At 37.0% G+C, this 20387-nt stretch overlaps 1 protein-coding gene across 3 annotated transcripts in view; it reads left to right on the top strand.

Annotated features, from left to right (window-relative positions):
- Positions 1-20387, top strand: part of LOC112045530 (proton-coupled amino acid transporter-like protein pathetic) — a 65342-nt gene that overhangs the window by 3762 nt on the left and 41193 nt on the right. The gene's annotated exons all lie outside the window — the stretch shown is intronic.

The raw sequence follows: 20387 nt of genomic DNA, 5'->3' as shown, positions 1-20387 counted from the left end.
ACTCTCGCATTTTGAAGATAATATGTTAATGTAAAGATAAAACATTTTGTGAGTAACCTGTCTATTACACACGTCTTCACTAAATGGTTAATCCAGAATTGTCTTTATTTGATAATTTGTATAGGAGTGATTAAAAAAAAAAAATTGTCACTCTCGCATTTCGAAGATAATATGTTAATGTAAAGATAAAACATTTTCTGTGTTACCTGTCTATTACACACGTCTTCACTAAATGGTTAATCCAGAATTCTCTTTATTTTATAATTTGTATAGGAGTGATTAAAAAAAAAAATTTGTCACTCTCGCATTTCGAAGATAATATGTTAATGTAAAGATAAAACATTTTGTGAGTTACCTTTCTATTACACACGTCATCACTAAATTCCTTAATGGACACGGGAAAAGCGTGAAAAGTGACATCCGAAAATTATATAATGTCACATGTACAACAAAATATACTTTCCCATAAATGGTATCACGTACAAAATATTGCTTATTCATACTGTAGTGACGTAATTATTTAGAGCAATACTCAAGAATACAATGGCTCTTTCAAATGTTCTTAGCATCTAAATATACCATGAAAGCCTACGGTTTTATTATCGATTGGAAGAGGAGGATTCATGGTTTATTTGCTCATTGATTTCTCTGAGGTTTCAAAGACAATTTGCTGGATTATTTTATTTAGAGAGTTCACATGAAGCCTTCATCATCATCATCCGGACGGCTTACTTTAAGTTCCGCCTCATAGGGATAATAAACTTATAGGTACTTGTTTTACTCTTACGATTGCGTAATATTTCATGATTTTCGTCATTTTATTATGTTACTAGCAGTCGCCCGCGACTTCATCCTCCCTTATACCCTCTTTAATCTGGCCTTATCGCAAAATTCGTTCTTAGCGGATACATACTAACTATAGACCATCTCCCTGCTACTTTTCATCTATACGTCCAGCGGTTTTCGAGATTTCGTGATGAATGACCTTTTGCATTTATATATTAAGATTTATTTCCCGAATTGAAATTCAAAATGAGTGAGCTCACCCTGCGGTCATGCCTGAAAATCAGCGCTACAGTTATTTAGCTGTAGCATAGAGCTGAGGCAGCGCCCCATTCAGCCGAAGCCTTAGTATTAAGTTAGTATTAAGTCTCATGTTTTCTCCTAAATATTTTATGTTTTTTTGGCTGAATTAAATTATTATTATTATTAAAATTCATTTAATTATTCAAGTACCTAGGCTTAGTTTACAAGCATTTTTCAAATGTCCGGTTTTCCTGTATGTAGTGATAAGTAACTTTACCACCGATTAGGCAGGCAGGTATGCTGTAAATAGCCGCCAATGAACTCAACAGCAACTCTTTCAAAAATCATGCATTATTGTAATTTACATAAAATCATTAAAATTCCTTTATTACTACACTACCGACGCCCTCTCCACCGTTCGTTTGAAGTTATGGTTTTTACAAATCCCGCGTGGGCTTTCCGGGTTATCAAGTAGCTTTTATTAGTTCAATAGTTGTTCTCATTTTTGATATTAGTGTAACAGTGTCTATTCATCAATTACCACCTATATCGGTCGTAATGCGTACTTGTTAAGTGTACAAAACTTAATTGCATGTCATCGGAAAATTATAAACTATTATTCATTCTTGCGCTGTAATTCAATCAGCAGCTGAAACATTAATGTTTCCTCATAACCGACGACGCCATTTTGAAAATTGTTTGCAAACAATCACAGAATATATATTCCGCAAATTCCGTACAATCAGAAAAAAACAATTATGTTGACAAACAGTTACCTAACCTAAGTCTATATGATGCAATGTAATATACAAAATATAATTAACATTTATATATTATTAATATTTTAAAGAGAGAGAGTTTGCGGGGTATTTTCTTTGGATCTACTAAACTATTTTACCAATTCAAACCCACATTATTTGTGTTTAATAGGCTATAATTTAAACCCCCTCTTTTATCCAGTGGTTTTGTAGTGTAATCATGGGTTCAATTCCTGGTTCGTTTACATATTTATTTACTTACTAATATATTTATTGTTTGCTTACTAATATTTTTGTGAAACGCTCCGTTTGTAAGGGATATGTTTTATTGACGTCATGAAACAGTTCAAATATAGACCATCATGGCCGACAGGCGTTCTGGCTCGTATTGTCAAAAACATATTTAAAACCTTAAATTTTCATGTAATCAAAAAAAAAACAATATGAAAAATATTTTTCCAAACTAGTCAAATATTATATAATTAGTATTTGTGACTATTTAAAAAGAAAGTGTCAACTAGCCTATTACAGCCAACAATTGACACGGAATGTTAGGAAATTAATTCGAAACAAATAAATAAATAATAAATAAATAAATAAATATACTTAAACAATACACATCACTATCTAGCCCCAAAGTAAGCATACAGAGTAGCTTGTGTTATGGGTGCTAAGATAGTTGATATTATAATATTAATATACAATTATATACTACATATAAATACTTATATAATGTATAAATACACACAGACACTGGAAAACACTCATGTTCATCACACAAATATTTTCCAGTTGTGGGAATCGAACCCACGGCCGTGGATGCAGAAAGCAGGGTCACTACCCACTGCGCCACGCGGCCGTGGCGCAGTGGGTAATTAATAAAATTATACTAAGCTATCGAAGTAGGTACTCGTATTCGTTCATGATTAGGGAAAAACACAACAGTACTCGCAGATACTTATTCCTTATACTCGTAGGTAGGTAGGTCGTATGTGTAATTACCAATTATTATTGTTAAACTAAACAATAGTACAAACATGTGACGTAGTTACCGCTTACTGTAATGTAGGTAAATATTAAATATATGTATACTACGGACCATACCCGTAAATCACGTTAATATTAATAAAAACCGGCCAAGTACGTATCAGGCCACGAACAGTGTAGGGTTCCGTAAATGCTAAATTACAGCTTTCTAGTATAAGGTAATAGTCTCAGAGGTAAACCACTGATAGATGGACAAAAAGACATGGCAAAAATATGTATGTTGACTACGGAACCCTAAAAATGTACAATTCTTACTAGGAATTTCAGATCTTATTTTTCTGAGATTTATTACAAATCGCCCTGAAGTTTTTATCGTTTTTATATTTTTCCCCTTATATAATCGCTCTTATAAAGATTTTTCCAATAATCCTTGATCAATTGGGATAAAGGTATTATCCCAAATTCCCGCTACTTTCTCGCATAATAAAAATATTTTATTTTGGATCTACTTTTTAATGTTCTCTATGAGCAAAGTAATTTAAATAAATAATTTAATATTTAATAAAACGTCTTAGGTTTACACCGGTAGGCTTCGGTCGTGGCTAACGATAAGCAATTCCAGCCAATAGACGATTCGAGCCATTACAGTAGGATGATCTGTGTAGAAACAACGATGACACAGACATACATGCCACTCATATAACACCCCATTTGTAAATTCAAGTCCTGTTTCAATAATTCGGACGTCGTTTGAATAAATAATAGTCTATTGTAAGAAAACTGTCTGCCATCGTACCGATGCATGGTCACTTAACATCAGGTGATATCACTGAAAAATAAATTTGACTGTTGAAGAAAATAAGGTTTTTATTTGAACAAAAGGTAACACATAAAGTAAGAAATGTCTTTGTAATATTAATGTGATGAGTGTGCTTGTTTCTTGTAGCGAATGGATTCAATGTTAGGAGTAATTTTGGACAATTTTAACCTTAATTCTGACTCGGTATCAGTTATAAAGCCACCATTACGTAAATCTTGTCGCGAACCCCCTGCCGTCAAATAGCAAACCCCTAGGTGTTCGCGTACCCCACTTTGAGAAACCCTGTCCTAAGGATATCCACCACTATCGGGGGCCCATATTTGGCGGAGGTACTTTTATGTATTATCAGTATGAATATATGAAAGGTTATTTTTATTGCCTAGTAGATCCCCAACTCCCTTTTTCGGTTCCCCAGATATACTTATCTACGTCACAGAAAACACATGTCTACGTCAGACCTGCAACATAAATTATTAATTCATTCAATACTTGACTCAGATTTATTAATTCTCTCTTCTGAGTTACTGACATAACTAAAATGATTTAAACATAATTACACTCGCTATTTCATTGCAATCAGGTATATACCTAATTACAAGAATTTTATTATTTACCAAGAAAATAATTCAAGCTTAGGTATGTTTTATCGAAGCAGGGTTACCGCTTGTCATTTCTTGTTAACATTGCCACGAGCGTTCTATGAAACTTTGATGTTGTACAATCATTATAACTGAATTTTGTACTGTACCTACTTATCCTACTAATATTATAAACGCAAAAGTTTGTATGTTTAGTTATGTTTGTTACTCTTTAATACTACTACTGAACCGATTTGACTGAAGTTTGGAATGGAAATAGATTTTACTCTGGATTAACAAATAGGCTACTCTTTGTCCCGAAAAAAATTATGATTTCCCGAGATTTTTGTTACTGATTCACGCCGCGACTATTGAACCGAATCACCTGAAATTTGAAGTAGAGATAGACTATAGTCTGGATTAACACATAGGCTACTTTTTATGTGGGAAAAATTCATGGTTCCTGAAGAATTTGTGAATAACAAAACTCCACGCGGACGAAGTCGCGGACGCTAGAAATTTTACAAATACTAAACTGGGTTTATTTGTAAGTGATGAAAGCGTATTTTACGCCCAAACCAAATATCTGATCTTATTTTTTTAATGAAAAGGGGCGTTATTATCGAGTAGAGTGTGTATAGTAACTTTTATCGTAATATTTTCAAGTGAACGGGAACTAAAGCTGTACCGCTGGGCTGCCGCTATTATATTTAAATGACAAATGATAAAAAAAATCGGCATGCCTCTCATAAGATTAAACTTCCAGTCAAAAGCAAGCTCACAGAAATAATCTATTACAGTGTAAAAGATTAAACAATAAAACGCGAAAGGATTGTTAACAAGGAAACAAAACAGTTACTTAGGGCATTTGTTTATTTTAAAATAATGATAAGTAGGTGGAAACTTCAATTCATATATTGTTTCTGCTTCTAGCATGGACGCGTCGGTTAGTTTTACTTTTTAATCAGCTTAGTTACGAAGTTGGGGGTTTCCTAAAACTAGACTGAGAATGGAGGATTATCAAATTACAGGAAAGCTCAATATTTCACAGCATGCCATAAAGATAATCCCTCTCATTCTGAGAGGAGACTCGAGCTCAGCAGTGAGCCGTAATGACATAAAGATAAATCTCTACGTTTTTTACATTCATCGGTAATAAGTACACGTGTCAAATGCGTGTCTCGCGCGGAAACTTACCAGAGTATTGAAATTCCACTTTGACTTTAAAATTGGAAATAGATCATGTATAGGTACATAAATTTGACTTGCTATAAAAATGGAATACAAAACAGTTGTTGTTGTTCAATTTTTTTAAATAACATGCTATTTGTCTCACCTGCTCGACTACTCGCAAACTCGATATTTTGGTTTTCCGAAGTTTGTGAGTGTGTCATGATTTAATGGTGATAATTAAAGCCAAAAACTTAAAATTGAACTTGTAGAATTTGATAATTTATTTACGAAATAATTCTGTTTGAAAAAGGAATCCCCCTCCGTTTTAGATGTTAATATGTTAGGACCGATGATTTTTAAGGTTCCGTAGTCCACAAGGAACCCTTTTAATTTCGCCATGTCTGTCTATCTGTCCGTCTGTCTGTCCATCCGTCCATCCGCGGTTGAGCACAGAGACTTTACAAATTATCAGGAGTATGTACATTAAAAATGTGAACAAATCGTAAAATAAAATCTTGAAAAATATGTTTTTAATAGTAAAGTGGGAATGAACTTTTTTTACTCGTTTCTTTCTTAGTGTGGGCTAGGTCTTTAAAAATATGCGGGGTCTTTTACCAATATTTTTTGATATATATATCCGTTTGTAAAATATTAAGCTTTTAACTACCAATTTTTGTTAGACTCGAGTGTCCCTATCCTCTACCAGCTAAACGGTTGTTCATGGACACGTGATAAAAATCATGATAATAGGATATATAATTGAATTATAAGAAGAACTATACCTAACAGCTAAGTAGCAATTACTATTTAAAGAGTCGACCACCCTAAAAACCGTAATTGGAAATAGAAAATTGCACACCAATTCCGTTGATAAAAAGATAAAGTTGTCAATAACTTTCCTACATGCTAAGTGAGAATGAATTTGGAGGACGAGGGTTAACGGTATTTTTGTGCATTATTAAAGTCCTAACTTAATCTACGGAACCTTACACTGCGCGTGGCCTGACACGCACTTGGTCGGTTTTTTTTACTAAGAAATCGGTCAGCACCTTGACCATGGATGGCATGATTATCGGCCTCGACAGTAATGTACTATTGAAAAATTAGTTACACATTCATAATAAGTTCAATGCATTTCTTGTAGTCATTATACAAGTACATAAAATTATGTAAAGTAAGAGATTGTATGGTAATTCTTAGTATAGAGTAGATATATTGCAGAGAAACAGAGCAATTCACGAAAAGGTTTACTTAACAAAAACTGGTCAAGTGCGTGTCGGACCATCGCAGTGTAGGGTTCCGCAGATTAAATTTGCACTTTAATCCCTTACGTAAAGCACAAAAATATCGAAAAAGATACCCCACATGGGATAGACGATAAAAAATTAATCCTCACATTGCCTGTAGGGAAGGAGCCAAAAAATAGTTGTTATTCTCAAATTTTCTTTTTACCATTTTATAGACGTATAATATAATACGTATAATAGACTATAGCGAAGACGTGCAGCCAAAAGATTTAACGTTTCGATAATATGATGCCGTATAGAAACCGCCAGAAGTCGTAAACACTTGTACCTCAAAGTTTGGCTGGTGGGAGGCTTCGGCCGTGGCTAGTTACCACCCTACCGACAAAGACGTACCGCCAAGCGATTTAGCGTTCCTTCCATCTTAGATTGCATCATCACTATCAGGTGAGATTGTAGCCGAGGGCTAACTTGTAAAAGAATAAAAAAAAAAGTCAAAGTCAAAATTTATTTGTTTCAATTAGGCTTACTTTAGAAGCACTTCTGACGTCTGGTACGTAATGGTGATAATTAAAGTCGAAAACTGAACATTGAAGTTACTCTTCCAAATAAGCCCGCTACTAACTTAGACTCAACAGGTGAGATCGCATTGGATAGAAGCAGTCGCTACTTTGCGGAAGTTCATCATGATTATATAATGATTTATTTATTTTGCTATCATCCGCGAAAAGCCGACGAACCCATGCGACAACGTCACCCAGGTCCGACAAAATACTCTCTGTATATAGAGAGTATTTTGTCGGACCTGGGTGACGTTGTATGGTGAGATCGCAGTCAATTTAGTGTGCATCGGCGAGAGCTGGGCGTTAAGGCGATAGCTACCTGCGTCGGCGCGAAGTGCGAGCGATACGCTGAGGCGGTCTGTGCAAGCGCACTTCGCAGCGGGTCGCGTCGCTTCAACGAATTCTCAATTCACCGCACTCCGCACTCGCCTCGCTATGGAAATTTCCATCGCCCCTCTACCCGCGCCCGAACCCCGCACGCACACCACTGCAACGCCCTCATAGCGGCAGCGAAGATAGCGCGTTCGCGGGCAGGGCTGTCGCGATTATTTTAACGCTCTATTCCACTAGTAGCGACGCTAAAGTTACACCCGTAGTTACCGTTCCTATGCTCGAATAATATAGTTTTTGTCATTCGCTGATAATTTAGCTATCCACAAGTTTTTTAATTTATTTAAAACCAGTTTAGTGGTTCGGGTTTAAAAGCGTAATAAAATAATACAAGAATAAACAAACTCACATTCGCATTTATAAAATGAGTTAGGATCGGTAGTAGTAACGTTTTTTGTGATAAATCTCGTCCGGGTACTATTATCGCCAAGTTCATTTCTGAATCAGTATTACTGAGCTCCGGTCAAAAGATACTTGTAATTACAAACATATGACATTTAACACCTATTATAATACACATATAGGGCACATATTAAGACACGTTCCTTGCATGTTCTGCGAACTGTTGCACATAATTACGCACGCTAGCGCGTTACGAAACTTCTTTCAATGGTTGTCTATTGTATAATATAATATATAACACAACAATTACACGTATCAATAGAATCTATTTTTATTCCAATGGACATTGTCGTTTTTCGCCTCTATATTTGCAGACGTATAATAAATACAGTTCTGTTGATCTTATGAAATAAATAAGTTATTTTCAATGTTAGAATTCCAACCATACTTTATCAAATCGAAACCAATATGTAGTTTTTGTAAGAGTAACAAACATACATACAAACTTTCGTGTTTATAATACTAATGGGATGACAACCCTAGCTAACGAACATACATATACGAGTAAGTGAACGCTAGAAGCGAAACTTGAAAGGGTCGCGATCGCTTGTTGTCGGCGCCGACGCCGCTCGATCCTTTACAAACTGATTTATTCAGCTGTCTAGACTCTGAGCTTCGGGGCTTGGTCAAATGTTATATTCAACGAGTCCATAGAAAAATCCTTGAATAACATGATAGAATACGTCAAGCCTAGACTGAATTAGCAACAAGGTTGCATAATAAGGATACCAATAATTTCCAAAAAATTTGAAAATCAATGATGTCCGCCCCAATCATTGAATTTCAAATTTTTTGGAAATCAATGATGTGGGATCTCGGTTAAAAGATGCTAAAATAGTCAAAGTCCAACACCAACTACCATGATTTTTACAACACTAGCTAAAATCTGATCTAAGAAGAAGATAATAGGTCCATTTGGCAACAAAGCCATTATTAGTCAATGAAATAAGCGATATCAGGTGTCTGTTGTTCGGATAGAAAAGACTTCAACGAACAAAACTCTTTTCTTCTACCTACGTGCTCGCACAAGGCTTCATTAATGAAGATATTAAATTCCACATACGAAAATATTGAATGGTTTTCGTAGTAAATGGTTTATTTGTTACTTAGCTTATATCTACTATTTCTGCTGTCAAGCAGCTTTGCTGTTTCGGCCTGAAGAGTATTGTTGGCTTCGAAATAATTAATTTAAAGTATTTAACCTCTGCATTCCTTACTCTATTTTATTATTGAGTATCTATCTTTTATTAACTTTAAACACAAATCGAGTAACTTACTTTTTTAGGCCTTAACCAACGATACTTTATACTATAGATATGTTACGTGCCTACATAATCACCGCAAAAAGTGATGCGAATTTAACTACTCAACTGAGCGCACACATGCATACTTTTGTGTTGACTCACAATATATATTTATATTATAGTTTTTACATTTAGATATTTTTTGTGTAAATAACTTTCGTTGTTTGCTATGCTAATCATTGGCGTAACTAGGATTATTACCTAGGGTTGGCCCAGGCCCACCTTAAGGGGCCAGCCCCTGACATCCAGCTGAACAGAGTCGACACTCATTATAGAAATGTCGTTTACAAAGTTTGTGGACGCTGGCCTCTGAAACGGACTGATTTTATTGATTCTTCTTTGTATATTTTGTACGTAGGCGTCCATCACAGAATTTTAAATCGGTAGCCCAGAATTCTAGGGTGGCCCATCCGCTTTATACGCCTATGATGCTAATATATGAAATTAAGACACTTTGTTCGCTTCAGTTTCAACATGTTGGTGACATATCTAATAGTATAAAATCTCTGAGCTTAACTCGCCGAAAAACCTTCCCTACGCGGCAACTGTTATTTGATATACAGCGTGTGTTTACAACCTACTTTCATGTAATTACCTACCTATTGTTTTCTTTGGTCACATTTCAAATACCAAATGATTTCGCCTTCATGCAAGCTTATGTAATTGAAATTACAATACCTATTCTCTGCAATTGCTATTTACCTACCCATTGTGTTTTTTATATGCTGAGCAGATGCTTCTAATTTGGTCAACTACCTCCACAAGTATGAACCCTTGATATAGGATGATCCCTTGATAATGAAATTGTATGAATATTGTTTGCGATAAACTCAAATCTTACTGAATAGTTTTTTCTGCATTTTCACCAAATGATACAGGGAGATCAGAGGAACGTTTATGTATTTTGTCAAGATTTTGTATAAGTTAATATTCAGGTTAGCCCTAGGGCAGTTGACTCATATTAAAGCATTATTAATTTCGTGTAGTACATAGAATAACGATCCGAAATATATCGATATTAATTAATAAATGTTTAGGATTTCATAAAAACTTAATTTAATAATTACGTGTTTTATAAATTTTTCCAAACGCTAAAAACGCTGTCGTGCATTTAGTGACGTCACAATGTTACTTGATGTACTAATACGAATAATTTTGACAAACACTAAAGGTTAGTTTTTGGTTAAGGTTTAGTGTCTACGTGAGGTCATGAAACTATAAAATACAGACCATTATGGCCGATAGCATTCTCGCTCGTATTGTCAAAAAAATATCTTAAAATTAAAATGTCATGTTCTCATGTCTTAAAAAATATGATAATTTTTTTTCAGTCTAGTAGAACGATTATGAACAATTTAAGACCATATTTTTGAATCCTTTTTTCTAAAATGATATTTAACATAATTATCTTTTAGATATGACCAGTATCTTAATAGTCCAGCGGGCATAGACCGTACCACCAACTTTTGATAATGAGTTCGGCTTTTTTACCGCTAAGCTATTGAGGCTACTTATAACTTATGTGTTGGAAGTGTCAAAAAAATTCAAATCACCTGGGAGATTTCATCAAAATCGCCGCCTAATATGCTAATAAAAACATACATGGTGGATTATTTATCTTTTACATATCTACAAAAGAATCCGCGTGAGGGGGTTTTAGTGGTAAGTCCCACAAAACCCGTCCTCTCCCCCAGTAAGACGAGTATCTCAGAAAGAGATCCCCCCATGACAAAAAAAAAGAAAAAAGGCTAGTAAAGTGTTCACCATGATTTCTTGTTCTTAGTAAGGAATCGCGTGATAGGGCGAATCGGCATGGCGTTGTCTTGTTCGAATTTCGATCGTATTAGGGAGCGGCTGGACATGCTGGCGTCGTTTGACCTTAATGGCGGTAGAGCATGAGTTTTAAAAACCCAAATGCCTATCCTATTTTTAACACGCTTTTAATAGCTTCACTTGTGACTATGTACCTACCTACGTAAAAAAATCTTGGAATCTTAATTTGACCCACTTCTTTGGATGAAATTTTGCACACGCTCTGACTTCTAATGACAATACATGACTAGCTAAGAAACATCATTACAAATCCGATATTGCCGGTCTCCCCATTTTCTGTACCTAGAGTATCAAATCATATGTACCATTTTCAACATTAGATAATGCTATTATTAACATCAAGTAAGATTACAAACAAACGCCAAAGTGTTAAGTATATATATTTACTTAGTGTAATAAAAATGATGTTTCAAAAGTGTTAAAGAAACAAGTGACGGTTATCACAGATAATTTTTTTTTCGACGTTAGAATCTGAGGTTTAAATTCACATATATATTTTTTTATAAAATTTATATAGCTTATGTCTCAGTTTATGTTATTACGAATCTTTTGATACCTCATTCAATAAAATCGGTTCAGTAGCTTAGGTGCTGCGCCCTACCCTTCAAGTAAATCATTACCCTTCCTTTTGGCTTCGCCGTAGTCTTTTAATTCTTTACCAAGTTAGCCGTTGACTACAACCTCACCTGATGGTAAGTGATGATGCAGTCTAACGGCCAGTTTCTTCGTCGCAAGTAACAGTTAAAGTTTAAATCAAAGTGATGGTCTTATTCACTGAAAAATAAAGTCTTCTTTACTATTTACTATTTTTACTGTTACTTTAGCTTTACATGAAGAAACTGTAGTGTGGTAACTAGCCACGGCCGAAGTGTCCTACCAGCCAGACCTGGATCAAATAAGAAAATCTCCGTTATGTAAATCCACCGCGCATATAACTGCGCCACGGAGGCCGTCAAAATAGTCGGGTAAAAAAAGAGGTTTTCATGACATAATAATAATAATCATGAAACAGTTAAAAAAAAGGGCAGTGACATACTCGTATGTGTAGGCTTTGTACTCGGCTTTGTATTGGGTGGTAGAAACTATTTTGTTACACTACTTACCATAGATTCTAATTGATCTCTTTCCATAGCCAATATAGATATAACTAAAACAGCCTGTTTTAGTAAGACAAATGTTTTTTTACGATTATCAATATTAATATTTTATAATAGAAGTAATAATGTTATAGTACTTTGCAAAGCCTCCGCGTGGCTGCCATATCTAATCAGCTCGGCGTGATTACGGTAATCGATGGCGCGAACCTTTTATGAGAATTGTAATCTAAATATTGACAAACACAACAACCAACACGAAGACGAGGTCCCCGATATGTGACGTCACACAGACGTGGTCAACTCCCGATCTCGGAGGCGCCTGGACTGATACACTCAGGCCAAAACCCTTCCCAAACAACCGATAATGCCGAGGTCCGAGTCTCAGAGGAGACGCCATTAAAAAGGCATTCGGCCCACCTACTCTGCTTCTGCATTCGGGTCCCATCCCCGGCGGTGCCGCTGAGGTGCCATTAAGGAGCTTACGGCACTCAGAAAAAAAAAAACAACCAACACTGTGGACAAACTCACTCGGCACACGTTCGGTTGTCTTCTCTGGCAAGCCGCCTGAATTAAAAGTACAATAATATCCTTCATAGGGTTGGGTGTACTCTATAGACATTGCCAGATTACTAAGACAGTATTGGGACTGAAACTGCATAAGTTTGAAAAAGTTGAAGCATCGATAACTCAACAGTAAATGCCGAGAAGACATGTGTATCAACTGCGCCCGTTATACTATGTCGTAACATAGTTTTTGGAGGGATTTCATATAATTGGGGGGAAATGGTAATATTTAAATTTAAAAAAAAATGTACCATGCATAAAATTACAACCAGCTTATTATACATGATATTATTTAATGAAAAATATCATCATCAATATCAACCCATATTCGGCTCACCGCTGAGCTCGAGTCTCCTCTCAGAATGAGAGGGGTTAGGCCAATAGCCCACCACACTGGCCCAATGCGGATTGGCAGATTCACACACACAGAAAATTAAGAAAATTCTCTAGTGTGCATGTTACCTCTCGTTGTTTTCCTTCACAGTTTGAGACACGTGGACATTTTTTTTAATGACAAACATGCTTGGAGATAATTAGTTCGGTTTTCTATTCACTAGAATTAATAATTTTATGCATTAATAAATTATTATTAATTATTTGAGTTTCCTTCCGAAGTGATGGTAGAGTCTCTAAAAATATTGACAATTGAAAATTGCATGTAAACTAAGTCTTCACGAGCCATGCAAGCAGCACAACCCTAGACGAGTAAGAGAGAGTTTATATGTGTTTATCTCCGTGTACTTTTCGTCTGAAACATAAATATGAAATATGTACACCTCGAACACGACAGTTCACTCTTATCTTTGACTTAAAACTAACAGCCGATGCACACGGATGTTACGAGTATTAAGTGTTTATAAATCAAGTATATTGGTCTGGAACACGTCGGAGACACGACAGTATAGTACGCGGCCTGTAACTTGAACTATGCGCAGTAAATCATTTTCGGGTGTTCGTTGATGTAAGAGGTGCCACGAGAAAATATAGCAACGTGTACGAAATTTTCAATTAATCGGCATCCTATTAATTTTATAAACGAGAAAGTTTGTATGGATCAATGTTTGGATGTTTGTTACTCTTTAACGTCAGGACTACTAATCCGGTATAGCTGAAATCTGGAAAGACGATGGATTTTAACCTGGATTAACATTTAACCCGAAAAAAAACATGGTTAATCTGATTTTAATGATGGTATGAACTTTTTCATGCAAGAACTACTGACTGGATTTGGCTATCATTTGGAAACAATTTGTGGAACCCTATTTATAGGTAGTTTGGTTGGTGGTCACGAGATTCAGCTAGTCTTTAATGTAAGGTTTTTTTTTTTCATTTTGGTTCAACTTATTTGTCGGGATCTACTAATGTGAAACAGTTCACGCTAGTGCTAGCCACGCACCATCCGATTAGCCCACATGCCTGCAGCGCTAATCGAAATAAAATGTCCGATAAAACTGATCTTGTATTGGTCGCGATTGGCATGATCATGTCAAGCTGATAGTGCTGCAGCCATGTGAGCTTACTTGATCGTCAGTGGCTGACATAGGACACGGCTCATGTCGAGTCCTTCTGAAGTTTCTCAACCAAGTTCAAAAACTCTTTCTGGTGGTGTATTTGGAGTGGCACTACAGTTATTGTGCTACCTACTAAACAAAAAAAATGATGATGATGAAATATAATACTCAAAGTAATTGAATAAATTAAATACAACCGATTGCATTTCTTAGAAAACCTGTAATAGATTACGAGAACATCGAAAAGAATTTCCTTCCATTTTAAAGTCAGTTAAAAATTACATTAACTCTTGATAACATACAGCCTAGGAGATGATTACTCTTCACAACTCATGATTTCCTTTCAACTACATAATTGTATGGCGGTAGTATATTTATCTCAAATGACTCGATCTAGTAATCATACTCTTGCGGATAAGGGTTATAGCGCACATATCACCTCGGAAATAGATCTGAATTTGGCACCATGTCAATATGATCCGACCAATATTCTTTCTATGATACTCCTTACTTTCACCTTTTTTTTCTTTTCGCTCACTAGCGCACAAGCTTATGGTTCACCGTACCCGAACACGTCTCTTCGTGCACTCTTAAGTTGCCTACATATAGTCAAGTCGGCGTCAAGTTGACGGCGAGGCGACGGTTAGACGATGAGATGTTGTGTGTGCTATCAACTTTAACCGTACAATTATGATTTGATCATGATGAGTAACAGAAAATGCAGGAATATATATAATATCACAAACTGGTTAAAAGGGTGCTTAAGGTATTTCAATGATTTTAATTAACAATGTTTGTTAAATTTACAATAATGTAAAACGAAATAACTGTAATGTAATGCTTCAAAAACACCATCTTAAATATTTAAGTCAAGACTTTTTGAATTTGAGTTTGAGTTAACTTAATAATTTGTTATCTGGTACCTGATCAAAGTAATACTCATTTTAATATTAACTACCTAATTAAGAAATAAGTGTCTGGTGGGATCATCAACTTGATCACACACATGCTAGCAACAATGGCATAGCTAGCTAGCTAGCTAGCCGTATCAGCCGTATCAATAGGCCCCCTGGGGACTAAGGTCCCTTAGGACAGTACAGGAACGGCAATCACATTTGTCACTTCTACCAGAGAGGCAGAAATTTAAAAAAAAACTGAAATCGTCTTCAGCTATAGATGATTTAAGTTGCTGAAAGTAAAGGCAAGAAAATTGTTTATTTGATTTGGTCAGTAGCTATATGAATATCAAGGAGGAAGTGATAACTAACTTTTGTGAGAAATATTTATCGTTCATTCGGGCCTCCAACTAATCTTGATACAATGCCCCTCCGTGGCACGCGACGCCACTGTGCTGACGCGATACTCTTGGTCGCAAACTTCAAACCTCTACAAACTTTGGTTTGTTACTGGGAAAGATGCTTCGGCATCCACACGTTGGCGAGTGTGTTCTGAAGAGGCAAGCAGCTAGCGTGTATCGGCAGTAACAGTAATAGATTTACTTTTATTACAAAGTAAAGAAATATTAAGAGACACAGAAGATGATGGATGTTACAACATAGACGAGGACAGACACCACGTTTGTGGGAATGTCCTCTTTACGAGGACTAACGGCTCGAGATGCTGGACCTATCCACGCTACATGAACATACATAAACCACGTTTCCTCGGAGGCAAACTTTCATCGGCTGCGGGAGTTCGCGCTCCGGTGGCACAAGAGGCGACGTGACTCAGAGCGCATTGGTGCCAGTGACGAGTCCACGGGGGGTAATTGGGAATCTCCTGGATAGTGGTGTCGCTGCCCCAGAAGGGGGAGAAAGCGAATACAGGGGCAAGGACGAAGAATAAAGAATTTGTAGGGAGTCAAGAAGGCGGCCCGGGAAAAACGCGAAGAGCAAGTACCGGGCCCGCCCTCCCACTGATTCGGCCCGAATGACTGCGAAGTCGGAGGGGCCATGGGAGGTGGTGGGTTGCCCCAGAAGGGGGAGAAAGCATAAATTGGAACAAGGACAAAGAATAAAGAATTTGTAGGGAGTCAAGAAGGCGGCCCGGGAACACGCGAAGAGCAAGTACCGGGCCCGCCCTCCCACTGATTCGGCCCGAATGACTACGAAGTCAGAGGGGCCATGGGAGGTGGTGGGTTGCCCCAGAAGGGGGAGAAAGCATAAATTGGATCAAGGACGAAGAGTAAAGAATTTGTAGGGAGTCAAGAAGGCGGCCCGGGAACACGCGAAGAGCAAGTACCGAAACCGCCCTCCCACTGATTCGGCCCAAATGACTGCCAAGTCGGTTGGGCCATGGGAGGTGGTGGATTGCCCCAGAAGGGGGAGAAAGCATGAATTGGAACAAGGACGAAGAGTAAAGAATTTGTAGGGAGTCAAGAAGGCGGCCCGGGAACACGCGAAGAGCAAGTACCGGGTCTGCCCTCCCACTGGTTCGGCCCGAATGACCGCCAAGTCGGTTGAGCCATGGGAGGTGGTGGGTTGGATGTTAGAACACTCGGAAAAGAAGATATTAAGGAAGCAAAAAGTCGAATGTACCGGTCAGCCACGGAGGGCATCTCTAACACTTTTGCTTATAATTGTACCTGCGCAGACAACTATCATTTTAGTCCAATTTGCTTGTTGGGTTCTGTACCTTCATTATTATGGAGGATCAAAGTTCCAAGACCAAAGTTCACACGAGGACGAGACTCAGATTCGTTCTGAAATTTCTCAAACAAGGTCAATAACTCCTTCTGGTGGTGGGTCTATTTGAAGCACTGTAGTTAATTAAAATCAATATTAGTAGAGCAGCAAAGAAGATTAAAGACGTAAGAAATTCAGCTTCAGGCGAGTTCACATTTCCAAAAATTTGTATGTAATATACCTAATGATTGCTTGTTAAAATAATATGTTAGATACATTCTATTGAATAGAAAATCAGGCCCACATCAAACATGTAGCGAACAATCAGGCATATTATTAAAGCGATTTTTTTTCAGCGCCGTATTTTGAATAGACTATTATTACACCGATGAGCGATCCTTTGTCAGTTATTTTGTATAACAAAGTATTTTCAGTTAGCTTGTGTAGACGTACGAACGAATTTCCAGCCGACACGATTCAAGCCAGAGCTGAGTTGGGACCGTTAACTGGCTCTCTTTGATTTTTTACCACAATCACACTTTATGGTAAGTGACATTGTCTAACATGAGATGCGATAAAGCAAATGAACAGATGTCAGTTTACGATGACACGACTACGCGAAGCGTAGATTAAAAAAAAATCTTTTAAATATGACCAATATACCCGTTTCCAATTTTACTAGTGGGAGGCTTCGGCCGTGGCTACTTACCACCTTACCGGTAAAGACGTACCGCTTAGCGATTTAGCGTTCCAGTACGATGTCGTGTAGAAACCAAAAGGGGGTTTGGATTTTCATTCTACTCCTAACAAGTTAGCCTGCTTCCATCTTTAACTGCATCAACATGCCGTCATCGAACCACGACCTCTCGATAAAGAGTCCGGCCTCTTTACCACTGATCTATTGTGGTTTCAAATGTATAAATATACGTAATAGGCACATCGTAATATCGGTTAGCCCAGTGTATATGACTCTGCTTCAAATTCCGGAAGGTGTGGGTTCGAATCCGATCCGGGGCATGCACCTCCAACATTTCAGTTAGTTTTCTTAATTCTCTGCGTGTGCGAAGTCTGCCAATCCGCTTTAGGCCAGCGTGGTGGATTATTGGCCTAACCCCTCTGATTCTGAGAGGAGACTCGAGTTCGAGTTCGAAGGTAGTGAGCTGTATATAGGTTGATAATGATGAATATCGGATCAACAAACCAGGGTGTCAGTTCTAACCTTACTCAACATGTACATAGTTTTCATCAGATCCAGAGAGTCCAGCGCATGCATCCAAAGTCTTGAGGTGAAGCAGTCTATTTTGCCGAAGTTAATATTGGACAGTGAATAAATTGATTTGTTTTGCTCATTCTTTTGCATTTTAAGATGTGCCTTGTGCCACCCCAAAGTGCCTTGCGAGGGATTGAATGCGATGATTTTGCATTGAACATAAGACGTGTCTTTTGTTTTGTGACGATTAGTATATAAACCAACAATATTACTATAAAATACTTTATTATCTCGCCTAAGGAATTCGGACCTAGAAAAGAACAATTCATTGATAAAGCCAATGCATAATGATGGAACTAAGTGGTGTTGACATTGAAGAGTCATGTCGGTACGTCTGTAGGAGATTTAACAACTCTTGTTATTTTATTCATGCTAAGCGTTCGCACGTGTAGTAACATGAAACAGAGGCCATTATAAGTTTTGTAGAAAGTTATCGTAGTTTGTTTCACCCTATTTAATATAGTGGAAAAGAAATTGCAGTACTGAAATTTTAACATTAAGTTCTTTATTTTTTCTCTTGCCGACGCCTGCTAACTCTGTCTATACTATGTGCGCTGTAGCATGGTGCGGGTGACAGTTGCCTTATGCCGTTCATAATACGTACTATTATTGTGAATCGCGGCAAACTTTCAAGAGTGAAACGATCTGTCACCCGCACCAGCGCACGAGTTGTAACCCTGTCTGTCTTAACTCTTAAGTGTCTTGAGATATAGACCTATGTACTTTTGAGATTATAATCTATCTCTATGACAAATTTTATGAAAATTCATATAGTAGTTTTGAATGAAAGATGCTTGCGTGAATTTGCATTTATAATATTATAAACTTTTAACTCCTATTTCACCTTTCAACCTTCTATTTATATTTTTGTATGTGCTATGTAAAGTAATAAGTCCGTCTACTAATTATTTTCCAAAACTATAACTAAAAACATGAACGATTTAAAAAAAACTTTTACCCCTTTTTCACCATTTATGTTGCAGTTTTATTAAAATAATATATAACAAGGCTTTTTATTACTTGATAGATATTTAGAATTATGTTCTGGCTTAGATCGTGGCTTGTGAACTTTCTCCCACTGTGGCTGATGCGGGATGCCTCAGTATTTTGGACATGGCATGGTAGAGTTAAATTCAAATTCAAAATTCATTTATTTCAAGTAGGCTAAGTAGGCTATTGTTACTTTTGAAACGTCAAGTTTGACTATTTGTAAAAACTCTACCACTATTTATAATCACTGCATATGTCATGTCATGTACAGTCACAAACAGATGGAATGACGCTTCAAACATAATACATTTTATTAGTTACACACACTACTATCACTCTGCTACTACCGTCACACCATTGCCTACTGAAATAAGTCGTACAGGCAAATAATATACCTCCTATTGTTTCCTGTTCAAATATACTTATATTACTAATTATTCAAGGATTCACACTTTAAAACTCCAACTATTTAAAATACCTAAAGGTACACGGGAAAACTTTGCACCAAATACTGCTCAACAAAACATGGATGAATCTAGGCCATTTACCCTGGAATTCATAGTCGTGAAGTGAACAATCCCCCACAAACCAATATTCAGTATTCACCCAGGGGCTGACTATTGAATCATCCTTCATTGCATTTCATAAACAAACTACTAGAGAGCCCCTAGGTGACTGGAGTTTCAAGCAAATGTTGTCTATGATTTGACATTAGATCTTTGAAAATGCTGTGACAGAACCGCAGAGAGACGTATTTTGTTAATTCTTTGACATTTTACAAAATAATTGAGTTTCTATTTTCTAATATTTTCATTTACTTTTTGTCTTATTTATCATAGTAAAATTTAATTCGTTCAAGAGTACAATAGATCAATTTTATCAAAAAGTTTCTTTCTCACAAGAAGGAGTTGTTAGAAAAATATTGAAGATATGTGGACGAACATGATCATAATCAAAATTATCAGCCGATGGACGTCCACTGCTGGGCATAGCCGTCTTGCATGGACTTTCAAACACAACGGTCTCGAGCCGCCAGCGTCCAGCGGCTCCCTGCAACCCGCTTGATGCCCTCGGTCCACCTAGTGGGGGTTCGACCAACACTGCGATTTCATCGGCTCTTCGATCTATGTGGCCTGCCCATTGCCACTTCAGCTTCACGACTCGCTGTGCTACCTATGTCAGTGACTTTGTTTTGTCTGCGGACCTCCTCATTTGTAATTCGATCACGCAGAGAAATCCCAAGCATACTATTT

Source organism: Bicyclus anynana, chromosome Z, assembly GCF_947172395.1.
Source record: "Bicyclus anynana chromosome Z, ilBicAnyn1.1, whole genome shotgun sequence".
NCBI classification, from domain to species: domain Eukaryota; kingdom Metazoa; phylum Arthropoda; class Insecta; order Lepidoptera; family Nymphalidae; genus Bicyclus; species Bicyclus anynana.
Note: the sequence above shows the minus strand (reverse complement) of the source record. Positions and strands in the feature narration are given on the sequence as shown.